This window comes from Eucalyptus grandis, chromosome 9 (genome assembly GCF_016545825.1).
Source record: "Eucalyptus grandis isolate ANBG69807.140 chromosome 9, ASM1654582v1, whole genome shotgun sequence".
Taxonomy (NCBI): Eukaryota; Viridiplantae; Streptophyta; class Magnoliopsida; order Myrtales; family Myrtaceae; genus Eucalyptus; species Eucalyptus grandis.
The window spans coordinates 20,436,378-20,461,165 of NC_052620.1; the positions used below are offsets into that span (position 1 = coordinate 20,436,378).

Below are 24,788 nucleotides of genomic sequence, written 5' to 3' on the forward strand. Positions count from 1 at the left end.
GCAATTTGTTACTCAGATATTAGGCTTTTGGAAATTGTTTCATTGGGAGATGCTGCGCAGAGCAATCATGAGCCTTATAGCTCCTAAGTCTGCGGCGCTGAAGATTTAACTAATGCATTAAATAGTACCTAAACTTTTATGATTAAGATATGTAACATCTAATATTGGTAGTAGTTGGTCATTTGTTGTCTTTGAGGTACTGCTTGAAAATTTATCTTTCCTCCTATCACTTGTCGTATCGGTTGCTAGAATCAAGGAGCCCAAGGCAGGAGGCGAAGCCAAAAACAAGGAGCGTGGCAATGTCACGGCCTAGAATTTCACTTTCCATGAGTTAGCTTGGGCCACAAAGAGTTTCTAACGGGAGTGCTTGTTGTGGCGAAGGTGGATTTCGTCAAGCATACAAAGGAACCCTCCAGGGGACTAGGCAGGAGACAAAGGGGCTTCTACTCGCTCTCCCTCTTCTTAATCTTCGAAAAATGTGAGGCCTATGAAATCACGCTTTCCTTTTCTGTCAGGTGGTTGCCGAGAAGCAACTCAACAGACATGGACTACAACAAAATAAGGAGTTCCCCGTTGATGTCCTCATGTTGAGTATTTTGTCAGACTTAAACTTGGTATCTTGGCATCCCACCTTGGTCTCACTAATTGGCGGTTGACATATTTTCACATCAAATATCTGCTTGTGCAGTGAGGACTCCAGTAAAGATGGTTCGACCATCCCTTCCGAAAAAAGGTTGTTCCATCCTGGAAAGAACGTGAGTCTGAGAAGATTTACAACAGCAGTTACTGAAAGCAAGATGGAGAATTCACTTGTTGTATAGATCTCTAGGTCTGGCGTGGAGGACTTTGGTGATCTCTCCTGAAGAGAAGGGTTTTGTTGCTGTAACTTTGTACATGTAATCTCATCGTGGTTCATTTTCTTGCAATGGTTTTAGCAGCATGTATACGGCTTTTTTTTTTATTACACCCCAATTTAAGATGAAAAGAAATAACATTTAAATTGCACCCAGTTAGGTCTAACTATCCGCTTATGGCTTTTTCTTGTATTAAATGATTGAAAATTCATTTTATCCCGAAAATCATGAATGTACCTTCCTAAAGTATAAGATCACAGACTAAATGGAATTCAAATAAAATTTTCTTGAGACTTAACAACCTATCCGACAACCGTATTTTCCAACCATTTTTATCTTTCATTTTTTATTCTTTTTCCGTTTATTTCTATTAATTTTTTAATAGTTATTTCTTTCTGTTTCGCTTTCTCAGTTCTTCTCTGATGCAACAGCCTCTCAACTGCCTTTCTGCTTTCCTTTAGTCTTCTTCTATGTCTAAACATTCAGCACTCACTGATCAATCACAGGTGGAACTTCATCGACACAGTTTCTACACCTTAATCAATAGACCATACATGAACTACGTCAGAGAAAAACGCGCCCCGGTATTGCGATGAGAACAGTACAACACAAACATGCTTTCCTCCATTATCATAGACCTCCGGCCACCACAGAACTCCCACCACAATTGCAGATGACCACGCAAACACACCCTAGTATAGGGAACTCAGATAGAAAAAGAAACAACACAGCGAAAAAGAATATCAGAACCAGGCATAGCGACCAAGAGAAACATACCGATGATGAGAATCATAACGTCAATTCAATGACAAATGAATATCATATTCCAACAGAAGACGACCCATAAATGAGGCCTTAATGAGTCACAGGTTGGATTGAGGTAGCGTGACTTTCAGTTCAAGGGTTGAATAGAAGCATATCCTAATTTATTTAGTTCAAGCATTTCATCAAACGAGTGATATACATTTCGATCAATGAACTTGTACACAGATAAAGCGACGACTTAATTTCAAATCATCACAACAATATTAACACACATTAAACACATTAAAAGAGCTTCAGTCACAACTTCTTTTCTCACAAACATCAAATAGAGCTCAAGGCCTCTGTTTCATTCGTAGGCGACAGAAACAGAGTTAATGGATTTTACGTTGGTTAATTGGATTTCTAGCCTCGGCCAGTGTGCATGTTGGAGAATGAAGGCCTTAGACGTGTTCGCAATGAGGATCAGCGCCTGCAAAGGAGTTCTGAATGAGAACCAACTACTTCAAACTTCCCGGCCAGAAAACAGGGGCAGAAAAGAGGAGTTTTGGCGCCGTGGTGGGTGCGGTGGAGATCGACAGCCACGGCTGATTTCTGGCAATTGAGAACGACGAAGAAGACCTGTGACTGAGAGAAATCAGTGATAATGTTTTATTAGCTCTCGGCTCCTCGCAAAATCATGCTCTGCTTTCAGGTACACGTGCAATTAAAATCCGGAGAGTTGTAATACACGTGCAATTAAAATCAAAGTACAATTTTTTGGTGAAAAATTCGGGGCAGACAACAATTCGTGGCTAATTCGGAGATCGACAACAATTTATTTTTCAGAATCACTCGTCCGAGAAAGCACTCAACGGTCACAACGGTCACAGAGCCCTAATATTTCCTATTTTGAAACTCCCGCATCTCACTTATGATCCACTCAGAATTCTCATCTTCTTCAAGTATTTCCTAATTTGCAATCGCACTAGCTTTCTTCTTCCCCTCCCTCTCACCCATTCTTCGCCGCGCTCTCTCTCTCTCTCTCTCTGTGGCAAAACCCACGATCATCGTCTCTTCGTCTGTTCATCTCTTCAGCACTTGGCGATAATGGGGTATCAAAGTTTTCCGGCAGCGACGGTCTATTTTCGGTCTGCAAACCGTCTTTCAAAAGGGGAGAGAAAGATGAAGCTCGATTTCTCATCTCTCAATCTCTTGGCAGACGTAGAGCTTCTTTCATCTCCGAGGGAAAGCTAAGTCTCGGGCCTTCCATCTTGGATCGTGATGTTGAGAAGAAGGTCACCCTCGTGACCACCACCACTTTTGGGCCAATCGATGTCCGATGGATCGTTCGGAAGAAGAGATCCCCGCGAGCGCGAAGGCCGACATTCCACGCCCAGACGTCAACTTCTGACCCATTTGTCGTTGTCCAAAACAACAAGCAAGAACCTTCGAGAGCTGTCGCTGAGAACCACAAGAAGAGGTCGCGTACATTTGATTCCTCCGAAACCCAAGAATGGGAAGAGTTTCCAAGAAACCCAAGAAAACTCCCAAGATGGGTCTCGGCTCTAATCGGACCAAGCAAATTGCCGACGAAGTACATGGACAAAATTCAGGAGATGCACGGTCGGGATATGACGCTCGTGGTGGAGAAGACTCTTACTGCCACGGACATGAGCCGAGGCCAGAGTAGGCTCTCTATACCCAACAAGCAGATAAGGCAAAGTTTCCTGCGCGAAGAAGAGATCCGAATCCTAGATAGGAAGGAGGGCATTAAGGTTTCCCTCATTGAGCCGTGCCTCGAAGTTTCTCACGGCTTGCAACTGAAGAGGTGGAATTACAAGAGCAGAAATTTTTCTTACGTGTTGACGGAGAGGTGGAATGGAGTCGCGCATCCTTATGCGCGAAATGAACTCATGAAGGATGTTGTCATTCAGCTTTGGTCCTTCAGGGTGGATGGCAGCCTTTGGTTTGCCTCAAGAAAGTTGAAGACCATCAAGGCAATGGATACAATGGCTATGATCTTCCTCCTATTTCGTGAAGAAGTAATTCATGATACTTCTCTAAGTTCACCATGGTACATAACTAATTAGCTTCACTTTTCTTATACTTTTTTTAAAATTTCAATGTCTAGGTAATTTCATTATTTCCTATTATTTCGGGACCATTATTGGCGTCTCGATGAAGTTAGAAGTGATAGGAGCTGGGGTAGTCCTCATAGATCGGCTATGGTCGACCATGATATTTTGATGAAGTTTTTGTTGTTCTCGAGTCTTTCTTTCTTTGTATTTTTGGTTGGATTTTGCATTTTATACATTCAAATGAAAAGTGTATATAGTGCTATGGAATCACTGAGCATTGGAATGGATATGACACTAAAGTGTCCATTTTTCCATATTAAGATCCTTATAAAATTTTAACTATTTTACATATGTTAGTGGATGTCATCACTAAAGAAATGTGCACGGTAAAGAACTCAAAGTCATAAAGATGATATTACCATAATAAAGTTGCCCCTTAATTGAACGAAATAGTGAGTCAATAGGTAAAAAGGCTATTTTTAGGCAATCACTAGTTCGATCGACGCCCACCAATAATATGCGCAACAAGAAGATTGACATTGAACAAACCAAGTTTCAAAACTCTGGACCGGCTTATTGAAAGAAATCCATTTGGAATAATACATCCACTCATCAATGGACCCGTAAAAATGCACCAACCAAAACAGACAATATATTATCAAAACACTCATAAATTATGGAAGTATTAACCTGTCACAAACCAAACCACCCAGACAACATACATGAAACATGGCATCAACCCACATAGCCAGCATATTGAAGCCAGCATATACAAACCATACGCAGTCAATTTAACATCTAGAAGCAACACTCATAGCCAAGAAATCAACATGCATTGAACATGTATCTACAGCACTTATGACCAAGAAATTACCATATGGCGAGCACGTACTGCAGGTACTGCAGGTATAGCCCTTAATCCAGCATGTTCAGTAGGCAATGGAAATGATACCGGAAGCATGTGCCATTGTTCCAGGCCTCTAGGTGAAATACTATGGTACCCACTAAAAAGAAGCCAATCGAGAATGTAGCCCCACTTACATGGGCCTTGCTCCTGAAAAATAAACTTTGTCAAGTTGCACAGACTTAAAGACACCCTTCCGTATACTCAACCATAATGTCACAATTTCTTAAACATGCACAGATTGCTTATGAACTTCATTTAGATGAGAAGCAAGAACCAGGAAGAAGAGGGAGCTTTGGTGGTCATTACTATTTGATCTGAATCTTATCGAAAATCGACCACATCTAACTCAAGGTTTGATAACGAGTCGTGGCATTCAATAACAAAGAAGAGCAACTCTGTTTCACTCAACTTGACAAACAACTCCAGGCTACTGATTGAAACAAGAAAGGTCGCTGTGGCAATGAAGTAAAAGGCGGGAGCAATGAGGTACTCTGAACAGGAAACATTAACAGATGGGAATATGAGGATGAAAACAGAACATGAAACGAAATCGCATATGATCATACGTAAAAGGAGACGTTTGACTAGGCTTATTTGTTGGAATCCGAATGCTGTAACTGAGATGAGCGCATTCCTACAGTTCCTGGCTAAGCATAATTGAATTCCGCAAGGCAACATTACTAACCCTTGTCTTGGATAATTTCACCGAATACCTTCTGTGCGTCGTCTAACACATGGCACCTACCATACCTTGACACCACCGCATTGAACTCAAACCAGTACTCTCGAACCAATTAGCACCAGCAACCTTATGGACCAAAGAAACAGTGAATCTCGTTTGCGGCTATGAAAAATGAATTCGAAATTCGACACGCGAGTTTAATCGGGAAAGAAACGATTTGATGAGTGTGATAATTGATGGACAAATTCCATCATCGTTGGAACGTCCTAAGGAATTGACCGTCTACGAAGATTTCTCGACTCTTCTCTCTCTCTCTCCCCGTATAACACGAAGTGCATACCACGGCGATTGAAATGGAGCCGAAGTTGATTGCCGAACACGGCGACGTGAGCCTCTTCGTAATTCGACGCCAACGGCCGACGGAACACTCAGTCGTGGGCCTCGAGCTTCTATCTCCGATCTCGAAGAAGTATTTGCACCGATGAATCCACCGGCCTGCTCGCACGACTCTCGATGTCGCTTTCCACACGGCAACCGGAGGTGATTCAGTTCAAGGTAATGTCTGAGCGTCGGAGAACGTGACAGCGGGTAGGGGGAGACATATGAATACTTAGAATCGACGGAAATGTACCTCATACGAGAGAGGAAATCGAGAGGATCTAGGTTCGAGCTCCTTGCGTCTTTCATGATCGGAGATGGGAGACCGGATGTGGCCACCGACGGAGCCGGCGGCCGGCGGCGAAGCTAGAGAGGACGTGAAAGGCTCGCGGCGCCCAGAAGAATCCAGAACTTTGTCATTTTTGGGTTTCTTTTTTGGGCGGGAGATCCGTGGAATGACCGAACGCAAAGGATTGCTTTTATATTTCTCTTATGAAATGACCAAAATGCCCTGCGTTAGAATGACCAAAATCACCAGGGCAAAGGATTCGTCGTGTGTTGGACTGGTGTTGGCAACTGCTCTAAAGATTTTGGCCAACTGGTTAGTAGACTTAATAACTACCTGACACCTGTATTTTCCAAACTATTTTTATCTTCTACTTTTATTTTTTTCTCATTTATATATATATATATATATATATATATATATATATATATATCTTTTATAGTTATTTCTTTTTTATTTGTTAGTAACTTTCACTCCGCTCGTTCATCCGATAAACTCCACTTCTCTCTCAGTTAATTTCATGATTGACATCCGCATATGAAAAAAAAAAAAAAAAATCTTACCGACCACCCTTATGAATGTTCATTGGTTTGTTGGCAATTTAAAATTCACTTGATTCGTTGTAATAATTGAAGCCAAATGTTCGCTATGAAGTTGTTGATGTTTGCGCACACCAAATGTTCAATGTTTTGTACGGATGAAATACGTTTTGGTGATATTAGACTCGCCTATGCTCAATCCCTGGTCACTTTGGTATGTTCGAACGCCATTTTAAGGAGTGAAATTTGGATTGTGGTCGTTGGAATGCGCGCTGGCCAGCACCTGTTAAGCACGACTTTGGTGTGTTTCAATCTCATGGGAGGAAGACATTGGTTGTGTTCATGATGACACATTAATATATTGTTCTTTGCTCATCGTTTTTAGTGTGTTTCAATCTCATGTCCATACTAAATAGCTTAGAATTTACATCGATCTATTATTAAGTCATTGCATTTTCACGGCTTTAGTATGTGGAACATAATCCAAGACCTTGCTTCTCGTGACAGTTTCTTCATTGAATGATGAGTTCTTCGTCCTTTTTGTGAGCGAGCCTTGAGATACTTAATCATAAATAAGCATTAAACTTGAATCTTGGCAAGTTCTTGTAAAATTGATGCACTTGTTAAGTTGTGCATGCTGTATACTTACTGAAATTTGAATGCTTACCTTGTTAAGCGTGATTTTACAATGGTGGTTGAATCTCATTTTGATGTTATTTTCACCCATCATACATATACATTCATATAACATAACGTTACATGGAACTTGTGTTTTTATTTAAATCGTGACATTTTGAAGCTTGAAACACATTGGAAATGATAGATATACTTGTTGTCCAGATTTGCAATGAATTAAATTGAGTTTCCTATGGTGCCATACACATGCCATTGGGGTCACCCAGGCATGTTCATGTGGGGAAGTGGTATTTTGAAGTGTTTCGATGTTCCATCAAGTTGTTTAATTAGAGTATTCCTTTTAGTTTGACTACTGCGTGGATGTCTAAGAAAGTGAGTGTCCAAAATGGAGATTCAGAAGATGCGCTTGCAGCTTCTTATTCTAATGTGCTTCTGATAATCAAGAGAGAGAGTGTGGGTTTTCAGAAGAACACTGTCTTTTTCATGGGCATTATGGTCAATTAAAACTTGAAAGAATGTGTATGAAGCTATTTAAGTTATGGAATCAAAGCCACCCTTTACAATTTTATTTTATAAAAAGTCAGTGTGAGTGCATGTGAGGGAGCAAAAAGTTACTGTTGAAACCTAATGTGACCTAACCATAAAATTTCAGTGTTATAGAAATTTTTTCCTTTGAACGTAAAATTGTGTGAATATTTATGGAAGAGGAAGGACAACAAATGCAGTTTTCAAGCTTATGGAGTTTAAGCCAATCCTCAGGATTATCACTCTCAGGCTCAAATTTTTTGAAAGGCTGAATTTGGTCCCTGATATACGCTCATTGTGTTTGGTGGAATATTTGAATTTCTTCATATGATGTTAATCCCGTAAGATTAAAGAATTCCTGCTCCCCCCATGTTGTATTTTCATGTCCGCTAATTCGTGCGATGTGCTTACAACAAATGATAATCGGGAGCAGTTGTTCAAAGAGTCAAGTGAAGGCCATACATGATGAATTAAATGCGAAGGAAGAGGACTTTTTTTTTTTGTCGGTCCTACTCTAATCCTACTCTAACACTCACTCTCAGACTTTTGCCCTGCCTCTTTGCAGGGCGTGGGAGTTGAGACCCACTCCTGAAATGAAATCGTCCCCACCCCAATCTCCCCCTGAGAAGGTCAGGATTTGAACCCCTCACCTCCCCCTTCCAAGTTGGAAGGGACTGGGGCGAACCCCCAGTGGTTCAAAGGAAGAGGACTTTGAGAGGGAACAAAAGGAGAAGAGGGAGCGGTTAAGGCAATCAAATGCTAATACTTCAAGTGCCGAAGATAAGGAGAGGGGTACTGAAAAGCTTCACCGTTGTTTCCATTTTGTTTCATCCCTCAATAATTCGGTTTTGGTTCAGGGTGGAGAAAATTGCTGAGTTCCTACAGGTTCAGGAAAAGGAAATGGAGGAATTTGTGGCTAAAAGAGAGATGCTGGAGAAAAAGCATGAAGACAAGCTGGTGGCGATGAAGAAGAAGCATTAGGATGAGGAAGTGGAGTTGGAGAAGGAGTTGAAGACCTAACTCACTCGACTGATGGAGTCGTACTCCCACCATTGACTTGGACGAGATGCGGACGTCGCCTCTCTTACATGAGAGGAGAGTGGAGGAGGCCTTCGACTTTTTAATGTGTTACGTGGGCTATGCACTGTTTATTAGGTTCATGTTTTTGAGACCAATGACTTTGGGCATAAGAGTAGTAGTGTTAAAACTTTCATACAACGCTTATTTGAGCGTTAATTTTTTTTTTCACTCACTTGAATGCCACATCGAGAAAAATCGATCATTTGAATGCCAATTCCGGCCAAATATCCTACATGGAACTTTTTTTCTACTTTTTAATTTTTTTGAATTTTTTTATTTCCATCTATATTTTGCTTTTCTTTTTTGTATTTTTTTTTTCTTTAGGGCCGACGAGGGTCACTAGCGACCCTCGCCAGCCACATCCTTACTTTTCTTTCATAGTCGTCAACATGACTAGTGGCCGCCTCGCCCTTAGCCGCGAAGGCCCTAGGTGATGTCTCGAGGGCCCTCACCGACTACTGGGCAGCCGATGGTGACACTGCCCAGAGCAAGCAAGGGTTGTCACAGCCTCACCAAAGCCTTCACGGTGAGGGCGGCCAAATCTAGGTGAGGGCCGCCTTGCCCTCAGCCACGAAGGCCTTGGGCAAGGCCAAGAGGGCCCTCATCGGCATCGCCTAGAGCAGGTGAGGGTCATCTCGGCCTCTCCAGTGGTTCACAAGGCCTCGACGGCCTCACCTAGGGCCTTTGCGACAAGGGCAACCAGGTCTAGGCAAGGCCACAAGGGGCCTCGTCAGCATTGCCCAAAGCAAGTGAGGGTCATCACAACCTCACCAGCGGTCAACAAGGCCTCGACAGCCTTGCCTAAGGCCTTCGCAATGAGGGCAGCCAGATCTAGGTGAGGGTCGCCTTGTCCTCACCGCGAAGGCCCTGGGTAAGGCCATCAGGGCCTCACCAACCGTTGACGAGCCCATGACGGCCCTCTTCCGCTCTGGGCAACATAGCTCGCAACCACCCAGAGCTAGATGCTGCCCAAAGCGACCCCAACGACCTCGCGCGGGGCCTTCACTACCAAGGGCGGGCGCAGTCACGGTCGGCAAGGATCGCCAGTGACCTCGCTAACCTTAAAGAAAAAAAGGAAAAAGAAAAGTAAAAAAATAAAATATTCAAAAAAATAATAACAAATAATAATATTATTCGGCGACCACGTCAAACAACCGACAACCATGTCAGCTTTTCCAATGGGGCAAATTGGAAGTGAAATTCAAATGATCTATTTTTTTTAAATTTGTGGTACTCAAGTAAGCAGAAAAAAAAAATTGCACTCAAGTGAGCGCCCTACGAGAGCATTGTCACTTATACTGTACTTACCCCCAATGACTTCGCATGTTACATGTCACAAAAAAAAAAATGGAGTTTACTTATAAAGTCATCTACTTTATACGTTCATCAAATTCTAAACATAAGTGAGCGTGTCGAGCAAGTACTATAATTATGAAAAAGAATATTGTCCCACGGAGATTGATGATTAATAAACTAATTAAATACTAGAAATGGATTAGTTCCAAAATTTATTTAACGGATCATAATAGAATTGAGAATAAATTAAAACTAAAAATCTTAAAAGAAAAATTTGGAAACTAAATGCAATTAATTAATTAGATAAATATGTTAGAGCATCCGATTTCACAATAACTACTATATATAAATTTCATATTGTTACACGGATAAGAACGATATCAAAAAATGTGATAGCGGAATTTCCTAATATATTTACTACCCTATAACAAACATACTCAGTTTATTAATCCACCATATTTTTATATGAATTTAAATAAACATAAGTATATTAAAATCTATGAATGTTCTCCGTTTTCTATGAGTCTTATGAATCACCTTATCACGGAAAGTTATACGAGATAACGCGGTATATCTATATCCATATTTAATTAATGGTTATATATTATAAAGAGCAATTGTATGTTATCACTTTTCAGTCTTAAACATACGCATTAGATCATTCAAGTGGTAACCAATCACTTAAAATCATTAAACACAATAAATAAATAAATATAAATATATATATATATATATATATATATATATATAACTCACATAAATAAAATTATTTGCAGACATAAAAATCATGAAATTTATATTATCATGGTCAAGCTACATCGTAACCTAACAAAAGAAATTAGAACATAATATAACAAGAAGAAAAAATATAAATTAAACCTAACATCTTGACTTAAAAAACAAAAAATTTGTCACCACTTTTATCTTCTCTTCAAATATTTGAAAAAAACTCAAGAACGATGAAAATCGATCAAAAAATAAAAACCTCACTGTCCTCCGGGTTCTCAATGTTCTCCTATTTTTAGGACAAATCCAAGTTCTTATCCCAGGCAATTGCTTATTTTTTGCATAACATTATGGAGTAAATAAGAGAATATTTGATTTGATATCCATCTCCAGATATAATTAGGGAACAAAATTAAAGATTTCCTAATTCGATATCCATTTTCCAATGTTTTTTTATTTGAATTCTTAATTTTTGCCGTTCTTTTTCTTGTCTTATGTATATCTCATTATGCTACATAAACAAGGAAAATTTAAATAATTAGAAGAAAATCTAAATATTTTCTCATAGATATTACATTATTCGTTGCCTAAAATAAGTAAAATAACTCTATTTTTATAGAGTTATCACAATGTTTGTTAACAATTTATGGAATGCGTTAAAACTTTTCAAAATCAACCGAAAGGCAATGTATGTATATGTTTAAGGCTAATAGAGACCATAATCGCCTTGTCTACAAAAACTATCAAAGAATTGTCAATTAGGAAATGCAAGAGAGATATGACATGTTTTAAGCTTTATTAATGTAAAGAGGACTTGTGCCTTGTACCGCAAATTTAAAATTCTCAGGAAAAATTAGAATTTTAGACGCAATGATCAATCGTTTTAATTTCTGCAAGTGATAACCAATCTATCTCTAGCTTAATCCTAGTGGGCGTGATTGGACAAAGTGAAATAAATTAGTTTTGTTGCAAGAGATTAGGAAACATATGCATCACTGCACATGGCTTTAGTTATTGGAGTAAGAAATGAAAGTCGAATTTGAAATATTAAACAAACATAATGCACAAACACCTCATATCTTTCTAGGCAAGCTAGGAAACGTCTGGTCGGAATTGTGTCTATTCTAGAGGTTTTTGTGATGGCGCTCTTTTCATAAGGGAAGAAATCTTATTGATTCATTTCAATTTCGTTCGTCAAACCCTAGCTGATTGATTTTGAAAGGAATAATTTGTTGGGTGGGACCCAAGTTTTTGAGTAAAATTCCCCAATTGCCCTTCATTTGGAACTAGGAATGGCACGTGAAGCATTCATGCTCATCGGAGATCTAGGGCAAAGGAGACAATTTATGCGCAATTTAAGGGATAATTTAAAACAAAACGACATCCCGGGTGTACCTTGAGAATCTTCTTCTTCTACTTCTACCCCAACCATGTGCGATTCCGACCTTGAAATCCTCTGAGAGTATGAGCTCCGCCTCCTCCGCTACACCCTTCGTCCTCCAGCTCCTCCTCCTCAAAATCCATCTCCGCCTTCCGTTCCAAACCATCGTCTCCACGCCCTCATCCCCGACCTTCTCCTTTCCATTTAGGCCAACAAGTATCACACAACTCTGCTGAACTCGAATGCCTTTCATCTTAGGGTGCATTTGGTTAAACTTTACAAATGAGTCTTGAGAAAATGCAAATGCCTTTAATCTAAAGCCTATTGAGGAAATGCAAATTACGTTTGGTAAAAAAATCCTTTACAAAGCTACTTTGTCCTAATTAGTATTTGGCAATTTTTATTTTTTTTCGCAAAGGGCTTTTGATTCTAATTTTTTTTAAAATATAAAAAATAAAAACCCTCCGGCGAAGGACTAAGGCCGCTAGCGAGATCTGGCTAGCGTTAGCAGCCGTTGCTTGGGATGTGAGACCTCAGGTCTCGTCGCCGTGGTCGCGCAACCCAAGCGGCCCTTTCACAACTTCACCGGCACCTCGCCAGCCTCTCGCTAACCCTTTGCCTGCTTGATCAACCCTCGTCGGCCGCCCTCATTGGCCATCCTTCCTCAAGAAAAGATGAACAATGACGGGCATAAAATTGGAAAAATAAAAAATTGGTGATGGTAATTTTGGAAGAAATAAATTTAGTTTCAGCATTTGGCCGAAAGTCCCTTGAGATGGGTTGGCAAAACACCCAAGCATTTCTCTAAGAGGCTTTCGAAGGAACATTGAACCAAACGCATCTTTAGACTCAACCTCTCCACAAGTACCCTCCTCGAGGTCTCCGACTCCACCGAATTAGTTGAGGTTGTCTACTCCAAGTTGATTGATTGAGCCGAATTGTTTCTCGTGAATGTGTCGGACAATGAGGCAGAGATTGATTTTAGAGTTTTTCTCGCCTTGTGTGTAGCTATGGCGGCGCTCTTGATCTTCACTCAATGTAACATCACTGGGTGAGTCCCAGCGATTTCTCCTTGCTAATCTAAAATGGAGGAGTGCGAACTTATCAGTAGGTAAATTGTGCTAAAGGTTTCTTAATTATGGGTAACCTACATTTGAAGAATTTGATTTTTCAGTTCAGGATTGATAAACGTTTGATGCACCGTTGAAGGGATTTCTAAGTTACACTTAGGGGTGATATGTGACAGTCTGATTTTCCGCTTCTGTTTTCAATTAAATAAATTAGGCTTTTCGTCGACGTGCTTATAGCGCTATTCTCTGAGCTGATCACTCATGAGATAACTTGACTAATCGGGAAAGTTATTAAAGGATTTTGATGCAACAGACTTGAGAATTCGACCATGAATCGACTGTTCGACCATGTTAGTCTACAAGGATCATTTCGGCACAGTCGAAAATCTATCAGAAATCGGAAATAGGTCGATTCGATAGAGATAAAATTAGGCTTGGGTGATTCCAACTAATTACAAATTTCTCGTCGTTCGGCACTAAACCGATTTTTCTGTTGTTTTGGTACCCTGTGCTCGTAATTGAAACCTCAAGATTTTTCACGACAATCGAGAGTCGTCAATGCGTCGAAGATGTACATTGTAGCTCGGGAATAATCGACCACGGGTCAGTTGCACCGAAAATTCCTAAAAACTAACCGATAATTTAAGTTGCGCTAAAATCACATTTTGACTGAAATTAACCGAGGAAATGATGTCGATTACAGAAATTAAGAATTTTCACGTGTCACAATTCATCCCAATGACATTGTTGCATATTCTCAAAATTTATTGATGACGGGAATTGTTCACGAAATGTGCAAGATCAGCAAATTAAAAGAGCAATGAAATTGCCACATTTTAAGTAGGATTTTAAGACCTCTAATGTGAAGCAATTTAAGAGGTATTATAAGTGGTTACTAAAGGACTTGACCCTATTGAATTAGATGTTAGATTGGTAATTAAATAAAGAAGAGAAGTCTCCTCAAAAAGGAAATTCGTAGGAATCCCTCTCTCCTACAATTTCACCTCAATTTCCTTGGTATTTAATGGAGATGGATTTGGAAAAGATAGAGGGACCACTTGATAGGGAAAGGAACTTAATCTCCATGGGAAAAAGCTACGAGAATCAACTTCAAAATTCGGATTCAGCAGTTTACATGAATTCCAACATTTTCTTTCATCTCAATTAGAAGAGACAACGTTGGAAAACCTTGTGGGGCCTATGATAGTGATATGTGGCCAAAATTTCCATGGAAAATTAGGCCAAAAGCTGAGGAAACTTCAATGAAACTTCCAAGCAATTTCCACTCTCCTTCCCCACCATTTTCTCACGCATGGAAGTCTGTCTGTTGTATTTTACACAGTAATTTCCACATTTTCCTTTCTTCCTCTTATTTTATATTCTTCTCCCTTGTCTCTTTCAACATACAAGCTGTTGCTTTCTCTTCCCTTGAACGTGCAACTTCCATTTCAGCTCCTTGGACGACAAAGCAGTGACCGAACAGCAAGGTCTCGAACGTTCCTCCCTCCTCAAGAAAATCCGAGACTTTGTGTGCTGCTGTGGTAGTTGCTCAACGACACCTCTAGCCGTTTTGTCGGGTCCAAATCATCGTCAAAAACTTCCAGGGCTGTCCTTGTGTTGCCGTCCGGCCACAAGTGAGGATCGCCATTAGTTTCGGTGGTGAGTTGTCTTCTAAATTTGGACTAGGGGTTAAGTACCTCTATTAGGAATTTGTACAAGTTAAAAATATGTATATGACGTTATATATCGATAGATGTTGGTTAGGGATGTTATGATAGATTTAGAAAAGCTTAGATAAGGTTTAGAGAGCAAAACAAACGTCGTGGTGGAAGATTCGAACTAGAACAGTAGCTGATTTCTGAAATAGTTTCTAGAACGTGTATGTTTTGCTAATTTTGTAGACAACTTTGTGTTGCGATTTTTAAGGGATTTTATTCTGAAGAAACGTTTTAGACATTTTAAATAGTAACATATATTTTTCTCTTAATTTTTAGAAATTAAAAAGATGACGATTTTAATGACGTCATCCTCGGAACAGTAATTCGGACAGTTTTGTAACCCCTGACCTTTTATGATTCCGAGGGCTGTTACTGACTTTTAGAGGTTGAATTTCCAATCTATTTCTTCATGAAAGTTGTTCGCCATAACTTTTAGTTTAACATACCTGAATTTCAAATCAAACGGACTAGATTTTGACCCAAAAACGAACTGATTTCGATGAGTTAGGCTCTCTGGAACTGGACCTGATTTTTGTGTTGGATAGAAAGAATTTCTAGGCCGAATACAGAGGGATCTGGATCTTGGTGTCTTCATGAAAAATGTTCTTTTACATGTCATTTACAACATATTCAAATTTGGGAATTTTACGAGCTCGATTGGTTAGGTTTCTGGATTTAAATTTGGAGACGCGAAGGCCCGGTTTCTGTAAATTAGAACTAATTTTAGTTTGATGATGGTTCTTGATGCTTTGCTTGCTTTAATTAGTGTTTTAATGACTTGCGGATTTAATTTAGGGATAAGTGTTCCAGAAGTCCTACAACTTGTCACGAAAGTGCATTTCAGTCCTAAAACTTGCAAAAAGTGCATTTAAGTCCTAAAACTTGTCAAATTGTTTCAAATGAGTCCTAAAATCGCGCCGTTAGCATTTTCCATTAAAATTGCTGACGTGGCATTTTAAATAATTTTTATTTTCCACGTGGATTTTTTAATGATTTTTTATTCATTTTTAAAAAAAATGAGATTTAAAAACTAAAAACTTAAATTTATTCTTATCTTATTTTCAACAAAAACTAAAAAGAAAAGTTTAAAAAAATTATTTTTAAAATTGTTAAAAAAAAATTCAGCGGGGCTCCTCTCCCCCGCCGCCGCCCATCGCCGGAGGGGCCGGGCAACGGTCGCCGGCCCCGGGCGGGGGTGGTCGGGCCTCGCCGGCCCCGAGCGAGCGCCGGCGACCGTCGCCCCCGGGCGAGGCCTCGTCGGCCCTCGCCGGGCCGGCGAGGGCCGACCACCCCGCCCAGGGCCGGCGACCGTTGCTCGGCCCCTCCGGCGATGGGCGACGGCGGGGGAGAGGAGCCCCGCTGAATTTTTTTTTTAACAATTTTAAAAATAATTTTTTTAAACTTTTCTTTTTAGTTTTTGTTGAAAATAAGATAAGAATAAATTTAAGTTTTTAGTTTTTAAATCTCATTTTTTTTAAAAATGAATAAAAATCATTAAAAAAATCCACGTGGAAAATAAAAATATTTAAAATGCCACGTCAGCAATTTTAACGGAAAATGCTAACGGCGTCGATTTTAGGACTCATTTGAAACAATTTGACAAGTTTTAGGACTTAAATGCACTTTTGCAAGTTTTAGGACTAAAATGCACTTTCGTGACAAGTTGTAGGGCTTCTGAACACTTATCCCTTTAATTTATTAGTTATTGAACTCTGAAATTTCACTGTTCATGATGCACTGTTCACGCGCATTGTTCACGTGCACTATTCACCCGAGAATGAAAAGTTGTCTAATTTCATGTGTATTGATTTTATGAAGTGAATGGATGTGTAAAGGCATGGGCATCCGCATGAATTGGGTGATGTTTTGTGCTATTGTATGGTGATTGAAAACTGTTGGTATTTAATTATGAAATACCGGGTGTTAGGTTTTGGACGCCGAAAGTGTTTTTAAATACTATACCAAACTATGAGATTTTAAAAGAGATGACACAAATTTTCTGGTTCGATTTGACCGTGTCCCCACACACGATTATTTTACTATGCATTTCTAATATGAAGAAAATAGACCGGGATCACCATTTTAATTGAGGTATTTGAGTGCAATGCACGGTATCCTAGGCTAAAGTTGAATAAATGCATGAATGATATGAAATGCCGTCACGAGCCTTTGGGGCCGGACGATACTCCTTCGGGAATGCCCCACGTCAACGGATGCCGGTCGTAATGGATGCTAGGCCGATGCTCCTTCGGGAATGTCCCACGTCAACGGATGCCAGTCGCAGTGGAGGCTGGACCGATGCTCCTATATGGAATGCCGTTTAGATGTAGACGATGCCGCGCTCGACGATGCGAGGCGATGCCCAGTTATGCTGGAAGACTGTTATCTGAACATTGAAATTATTTGTGACACATGAATGGGTGAAAGTGACGGACCTAATTAAAAGACGGAACTGTGTGGTGCGATATGGGACGTGCCATAACGGTTTAGTCTGGTAATTGGGGGCTCGTGTAATTATGTGACATTTATGTCCTTACATATGTACGTGTTAAAAGTATTCTGATGATATATGATCTCGATATCTTATGTATGATTTGATTGACACTAACATGCAGGAAAGTACTAGTATTAAGAAAGTATGAGAAACGTGATTAGATTGCATGCAAGATGTACCCTTCGTCTAATCTGGAATTAGGGGATTTACTCGCTGAGATGTGATCTCACCCCTTAGTGGGCTAACATTTTTTAGGTCCCTACATGGAGGAAGGCTGGGTCGTGTACAGTCGGTCGCAGTAAAGGAGGAATAGAGACTCTCGCTATCTCCTTCCAAGTGATGACGGGTTTTCCGTCAAGACTGGATGTAGGGTGATAGCTCACCCCTGAGAAATCGAGAAGTATGGTATTGTAGTAGTAAACCCTAGTCTTATAGATAGAAGATTAGTTAGTGGGTAATCGAACAGCTTCACTTTTTGTATTAGACCTTGGGGTGTTAAACTAGTCTATAAGTAATGTGATGTTGTAGGTGTGGCTTGTGAAAAATAATATCCTACGTTTCTATCCCACTGTTTTGTTGTATGGAAATTGTTTTACGTTTCCGCATGTGCAAAAATAACGAATGGGTCGGCAATGGTTCTAGGATGTTGCAAATTTTTAATCGACCATTGAGGGATGTGCATGTGCCTGGGGTTCGGGTTGTGACATGATAGGTTCCCAAAAATAGGAATCAGGGACCGGAATAGTTAATCCTAAGACCATGAACCATATTGCACCATCAGTCTGGTACGATCTAATGAAACTGGTTACTAGATGGATCATGGTTTAGGCGGTTCATTTTGTACACCCTTAATTGTGCCTTAGGTGAGCCCAATAAGTCCACATCGCAGTCTGCGAAAGTAGATGACATCTCATAATTATCGAACCCAGCGGTGCAATCCACGATGGTAGCTGGAGGTTGGCCTGCGTTTCTGTTAGGCGATAGACGCCAGAGAAGAGACGACGACAACGCGGAACAGACATAAAGAAACGGTTGATTGACGAGCTTTGGAGGATGAGTGCAAGCGCTGAAGAAGCAGGAATGGAGTCTATTCAAACAATGATGCAACCCATTTTCTAGCGTCATTGCTAGAGCAAAAAGGGAACCCCCTCCGACTTTTCTTCTTCTTTTTTTTCCCTTCCCTTTTCAATTTTTTTCTTTTTTTTTTTTTCTTTTCGGCGTATTTTACAAACTTATCCTCCAAATAAGATAAAATTTTCATATTTCAGTTTGTAATTATCACTCCTTGGGAAGATCAAGAAGAGCCGTGATTTTTGAAGATCAACTCCTTAAGGTTTCATCGTGATTTTTAAAGTCGATTTAAAAATAACCATAATTAATTATAACGGCTATCAATTGTGAAATCGTTTTTTTTTTTTTTTACAAACCAATTTAAAAACGAAGAAAATTGAAAATTTGAACAAAGAGGAAAATAGAAGCCGATTGTAACGCTTCATGTCGCAACTCTTCCAAGTCACAGTTCAAGGAGGTCTACATGCGACAAGATAGCATTTAAGCTTTATAAATAAGGGAGGTGCCATAGCTCCTTCCGATTCTCTCAAATTTGGCATGTGTTGCAATATGGATTTTATAGTGAATTATCTAAAAATTGCCACTAGACTTAATTATGAGGCTCGTGGCCCTGGGCTTGCCCAAGCCCAAACTAAGCCACATGTACTCAAAAGGCCCTTCTGGATTAATTGGACAAAGGCTAATTAGTTATAAAGCCCGACCCGACTATTCTGTCCACATGACTTATTCCTATATATTGGGCAAGCGTGGGCAAAAAATTAGGCCCGATCTCTAAGGGTCCGGCCCGAGCCCATCAATTAATCACTCCGGTCACCACTAACGCCGACCGCCGACCGCCGCCTCCGCCTCCGCCTCCGCTGCGTCGCGGTGGACGTCCGCTGTCTCGCAGCGGTACCAGCACCTGCTGGATATGTCGGTGCCGCACGTGTTGCGACGCTGGCGGTGGCCTGGGCGTACGTCGTCCGGGGCTTCCTTCGTGAAGGCGTTCTACATCGTGACGTCGACGCTGGGCATCTACATGTTGAACCTGTTCATCGGCTTCCTCTCCCCTCAGGTCGACTCGGAGCTCCAGGAACTCGATGGCGGCGGCGGCGGCGGCGGCGGCCTGTCCCTCCACACCTGAGGCTCCGACGAGTTCAGGCCCTTCGTCCGCCGCCTCCCCAAGTTCAGGTGTCGGTAGGTTTACGGTTGGGATCGGTTCGCATTATTATTTTCGATTGGTAATTGCAATTGGCTATCAATTGGATTTGGTGGATTTGATCTGCGTCATTTCTGGGGTGAAAGATCGAATTTGTGTTCCCGGTATTCTGAGTTAGAGGGATTTTGAGGGTGGAAAGACTCGTTGTAGTTGACGACTTGTGCCTTCAAGTTTGGATAACTTGGGAGGCAGACGGTATAGATTGAATTTGTGAGAGATTGGTAAAATGTGTGTTTTTAACGTTTAGGTAGTGTTTTGTCAAGCTTTTCAATTAAAGACTGATCCTAGTTTTTTCTCAGTGGGAGTTGATTTAGGGGGCACTTTGGTATTGGTCATTCCGATTTGCTATTGATTGGATTTGGTGGAATTGATCTGCTTCATTTTGGAGGAGAAAGATGAATCGTGTGTTCTGGGTATTCTGACTTCAAGTGGAAGGATTCGATTGGCGTGATGATTTTTGCCTTCAACTTGGATTTCTTGGAGGACGTGGAATAATTTTGGAATTTGTGAGAGATTGGTGAAATTGGTGTTTATTAAGTTTAAAGAACGTGATGCTTTTAGCTGGGCTTGGGGAGAAAAAGAGGCACCTGAGGTCTCATGACTAGATTCAAAATCTGGCGACTGAAGAAGTTGAATGGTGTGAAAGAATCATGTTGTCTTAGTTTCGTGTTTGCATTTTGTTATTACAAAACAGTCGCTTGTTCTTGACTTGAGACTGATTTTATGTGATGTAAAAATGCCTTTTTGATATGATTTTACTGTAACAGCGTTCTTGATCTGCTTCTGTATATGATCTTTCTTTCCATTTACACGTATATGCGCGAGTTTATTCATGCGGGGCGATTGAAACTGATAAGGTAAAGTTAACAGGAGTGAATTGAGAAGCTCAGACTCTCCCTGTGATGATATGTTTACTTCTTATATGTCCTTTCAGATGCATAGCCTTTTTCTTAAACAATCTCTGACTGACAATAATTTCGTCATTTAATTGATTCAAAACCAACCAATGTTTCGCACTAAATCGAGAATGTCATATAGAAGGGTCAAATGCGTATGCTTTTGAAGATTCGAATTTTGATCCACTGATTAAATTGGTTCCTTTGAGAGAGCTTTTGATATAAAAATTCATTTCCTGCTTAGATTGGATGTTACTTGTTGAACATATTCTTCTTGTCTCTCAATGGAAGGTTACAAATCACATGGGCATTTGAGATTGCTTTCGTAATGATGTTCTTCAGCGGGGTTGATGTGCCTATCTTCTGGCCAGTACTCTTTTCTACTGGGTCATGTTGTTTACGCTTACAATGAGGAGACAGATAATGCTTATGGTCAAGTACAAATATGTCCCAATTTCTTTCGGCAAATGGGAATGCTGAACCTTTTTTTTTTTCCTGCATGTCTGTGTCTCCAATTTTTTGCTTTGTATACTTATTTTGCCTTTTGACTCTACTTCTTTTTCATCAGCGCTGTGATGGAAAGAGAGCATCTTCGACTGAGAGCGCGAGCCTTCCGAGGAATTAAATATTTCAAGTATGATCTATCTATAGTTCTCGAGTAGGCTTGTCTTATCCCTGGTGTCATGCCAGCTGATGGAGCTTTCTCACAGCAAAAGATTGGCTCAAAAACTATTTTGGCATGTTGCCTGATACTCCACCTATCTTAAAGAGATCTTTTAGAAAGCCTACAAAAACCATCATGGAAACTTCTCAAGAGGAGTGTATTGATTGTGATTTTTCTGTCTTAGCTTTTATAAGGGGTAGTCCCAATTTGTTCTTTAGACATGGCATTTTAGTTTTACTGCTGTCATTTTAATTTAGCTGAAGTTCTTAGTTCCCTTTTTATTACCTATTTTGTGTTTATCTCCTCTTGTCCTTTATTAACTCTCCCTTGCCCATACCACCGCCTGCGGTGGCCGCGTTGGCTAGGGCTCTTTTGATCCTAACGACAAGTGAGGAGTTCGAAACCCCGCGTCTCCATGTGCGACTTACCTGCGGCTGGGTCAGTGGTGGGGGCTCAGTTCGCCCCAGGGTTTTATCCGTCGGCTGCCGGTTGTTCGGGGTTCCTTGGATCATCAAAAAAAAAAAAAAAACTCTCACTTGCCCATTCAATTTATGAGGGGAAGTGCTGTTGTAACATGAATTAGCTTTGAAATCCTCATGATTTCTGTATTCAAACACTGTTATAGGATTTCTCTCGGTGCTCGAAGGAGGATGATTATCAATGATAAATGTCTTTACTTGCATGTTCATTGAGCGAGGATTCCATAGCATTAATTGGTGATGGTGTTGTTTTAGATGACGACCTTCTGCTGGCAGCTAAGATTGTTTTTGCTCTCGGGTAGACAATGAAAGCGTCAGCTTTGGCCAGCTCAGAGGCCCTCTCTTGCTTGCCTTTCATGGGTTCGCAGTACTTATACTGTTAGCATGATTTGTTCTTATTTAAGATGGGAGGGGTTACCAGAAAGCTGCTTTAAAGATGCTTATGGAATTGTTAGGACGCTTTGAGGTTTGTTCTAATGGCACAAGGCTTTTAGGAATTGGTAGAACAAATCTATTTGATCAACATCTTCAGGGAAGTTGATCAAGCTGTCCATGAAGATTACGTATGAGGTGATGTCGATGCTACAATTGAAGTGAGACTGTTTGAAGGTTATCAAGTTGAAGCTGAGTGATCTTGTCCCATCGTGGATCAAAAGCTGTGGGATCTGGAGGATCCCATCCTTGAACTGAATGTCCCAGAACCCGTCCATCTTCCTCTTTCTGAATTTGATCACAGCATACCAAAGCTCTGTCACACAGTAAATGAGCTGCCGCCGCCTCTTGTTGGTGACTTGGTTGGAGTGTGACCATCGCTTTGATCCATGGCCTTGGCTCTGGCTTCGGGCCCAAGTGGAGGAGGCTTTGCCTGAACACTTCGAGGCAGTGGAGGTTTCCCTGGCCTGATAACGGGACAAAGGGGCTGGCGTAGCTGAGAGACTCCAGCCTATTGCGGCTAAGCTTGGTCAAAGGCCCATCCATCGACATTAGAGGATTGAAGAACCGGAGCACCAGCTTGGCCACAAGCCTCTTCTGGTTGGGGTTGCCGAGCTGGAGGCTGAGCAGCTAGTCAAGTATGAAAAGAGGGATCTGATTCTTGAGCATGATCATGTTCCGCTCGATTGTGTGCATATGGATTCCTGCATTGAGAAGATCGGGTCAATGCGCGGGCAGCCAAGTTCCTTGAACCCCTCGGCGACTCCTTGGAACCGCTCAATCACAAAGCGCCTGTCAAGAATCATAATCTCCAAGAACTCGTTGCTGCTCAATGGATATCGTCCCCCCCGTAGCAAGCGCAAGCTCTTTCCTCGACTCCTACACTGAGTCTATATAAAGGCTTATCTCATGACCGGTGCACCTGAGGATGTGGTGGGGGCAACACCACGTGTGCCGTTCCATCTGGCAGAGGCACTTCTTGCTGTGGTGGTACCGCCCAAGTGAGACAATCGGGATGATGTAGGCCTTGTCCTCACCATCCTTGAGATAGTCCAGGATCTGGGAGATGACCCATTCGGACTCAGGCGGCCTCAGCTCATCTTTGGAGACGTTTTCGCCCCCCGTTGTTCTCGACCACGATCCGGAGAGCCTCAAATGGTTTGCACGGTAGATTGTGAACCGAGTGGTCCTAAGGCTGTTGGAGGTGGTGGTGGTGATCTATTAATTCTGTGGATGCATTGGAGGTTGATTTCTTGGGGAGTCCAGATTCCACAGTTTCTCTGATCTTGAGAGTGATTAAATACCAACTCAAGAGCTCTTTGTTGCAAACAGCAACTATTTTTGGTGAAGAATTTGTCTGTGTTTCTTTGTCTTTGTCATTCTTGTGTTTTAATCATTGAATTGTTGCTTTATAAGGAAATTGGGTAAAAGGAGAGATTTTTCCAACATGGCTCTATTCATTTCATGAAAAATATTTTTGATTTTCCAACGATTGTTTCACAAAAAATGAATTGATTAAGGAAAACATTTTCCATTAACGGAAAAAAGTCTTCTAAATAGGGAAAAATATTTATTATCTTTCAAGTAGGGGAAAACATTTTCTTCACTTATTTTCTCTTATCTCATACTTTTGCTAGTCCCCATTTCTTTCTTTTTTTCTTTTTAGAAAAATTCGAATTTTAATCTTTTTATTCTTTTTTTCCTTTCTTTCTTTTTTGAATTTTCCTTCTTTTTTGGCCGTCGCTGGCAACCAGCCACAAGCAAGCCTCGAGGTTGTCGGCCTTGGGCAAGCTCAAGCCTTTGGCTCATCAATCTAGCAAGGCTTGAGGCCTTGAGCTTGCTACTAGCTAAATCGAGAGAGCTTGGTGAGCTCAACAAGCGCAAGCCTTTAGCTCGCCGATCAACGAGCATGAAGTCGAGCAAGCGATGAGATTGTCTTTGGCCGATTGTTGGCTGTCATCATGGCAAACAAAAGAAGAAGAACATGGAAAATAAAAAATAAAAGGAATAAATAAAAAAAAAGTAGAAAGAAAAATAAAAAATAAAATAAAATTCGATTTTAAAAAGAAAAAATAAAATAAAATTTATTAAAGGACTATTGGAGAAAATTCAAAAAATTTTCCATAGTAAATGGCAAAAATAACTTATGGTTCATTTTTCGTTTAGTTAAACATTGTTATCATTTTCTTGAAAAATGACTTTAGAAAAGGCCACATTTTCCTAAGTTCAAAAGGAGCTTCATATGTATCATTGACTTTTAAGTCAATCATTGATTGGGCAGAGTAAATATATCCCAGAGTAGCATGGACCACGCCTACGAATTAAAGAATAATAATTTGTGAAGAATCTGTTAGGTGCTTTTATTGACTCTTTTTAAAAATAATTTCGCCATTTGTGTTCCTTGAATAGCGAATCACTCATCAGCATCAAATTGAGATATAAATTGAGTATAGTAGGTTCACACAAATGAAGGAAGTTAGTTTTTCGACCGACCAATAGTCAATTTTTTAATTATTTTTTACCACAAAATGGGAAAGTTGAGGCCTTTTTTATAAGAAGGAAAAAGAAAAGAAAAGTTGAGCTTAAATGTTACTATTGTTTCTTCTCAATTTTGGGTCAAAGGTTTGAATCTCTTAAGGCACACCACTTGGTCA

At 40.5% G+C, this 24,788-nt stretch overlaps 3 long non-coding RNA genes across 3 annotated transcripts; 2 read left to right on the forward strand and 1 right to left on the reverse strand.

Moving 5' to 3' along the window:
• Positions 1–1,758: 1,758 nt before the first annotated feature.
• LOC120288201 lies at positions 1,759–5,588 on the reverse strand. The gene is made up of 2 exons (XR_005546511.1): positions 4,551–5,588; positions 1,759–2,237 (listed from the first exon to the last, which is right to left on the reverse strand). It is a non-coding gene; the product is annotated as an uncharacterized LOC120288201 (long non-coding RNA).
• Positions 5,589–14,605: 9,017 nt separating this feature from the next.
• LOC120288029 lies at positions 14,606–17,993 on the forward strand. Its single transcript, XR_005546273.1, has 2 exons — positions 14,606–14,841; positions 17,650–17,993. It is a non-coding gene; the product is annotated as an uncharacterized LOC120288029 (long non-coding RNA).
• A 1,313-nt stretch (positions 17,994–19,306) lies between these two features.
• LOC108955249 lies at positions 19,307–21,440 on the forward strand. Its single transcript, XR_005546665.1, has 2 exons — positions 19,307–19,641; positions 21,128–21,440. It is a non-coding gene; the product is annotated as an uncharacterized LOC108955249 (long non-coding RNA).
• Positions 21,441–24,788: the final 3,348 nt, after the last annotated feature.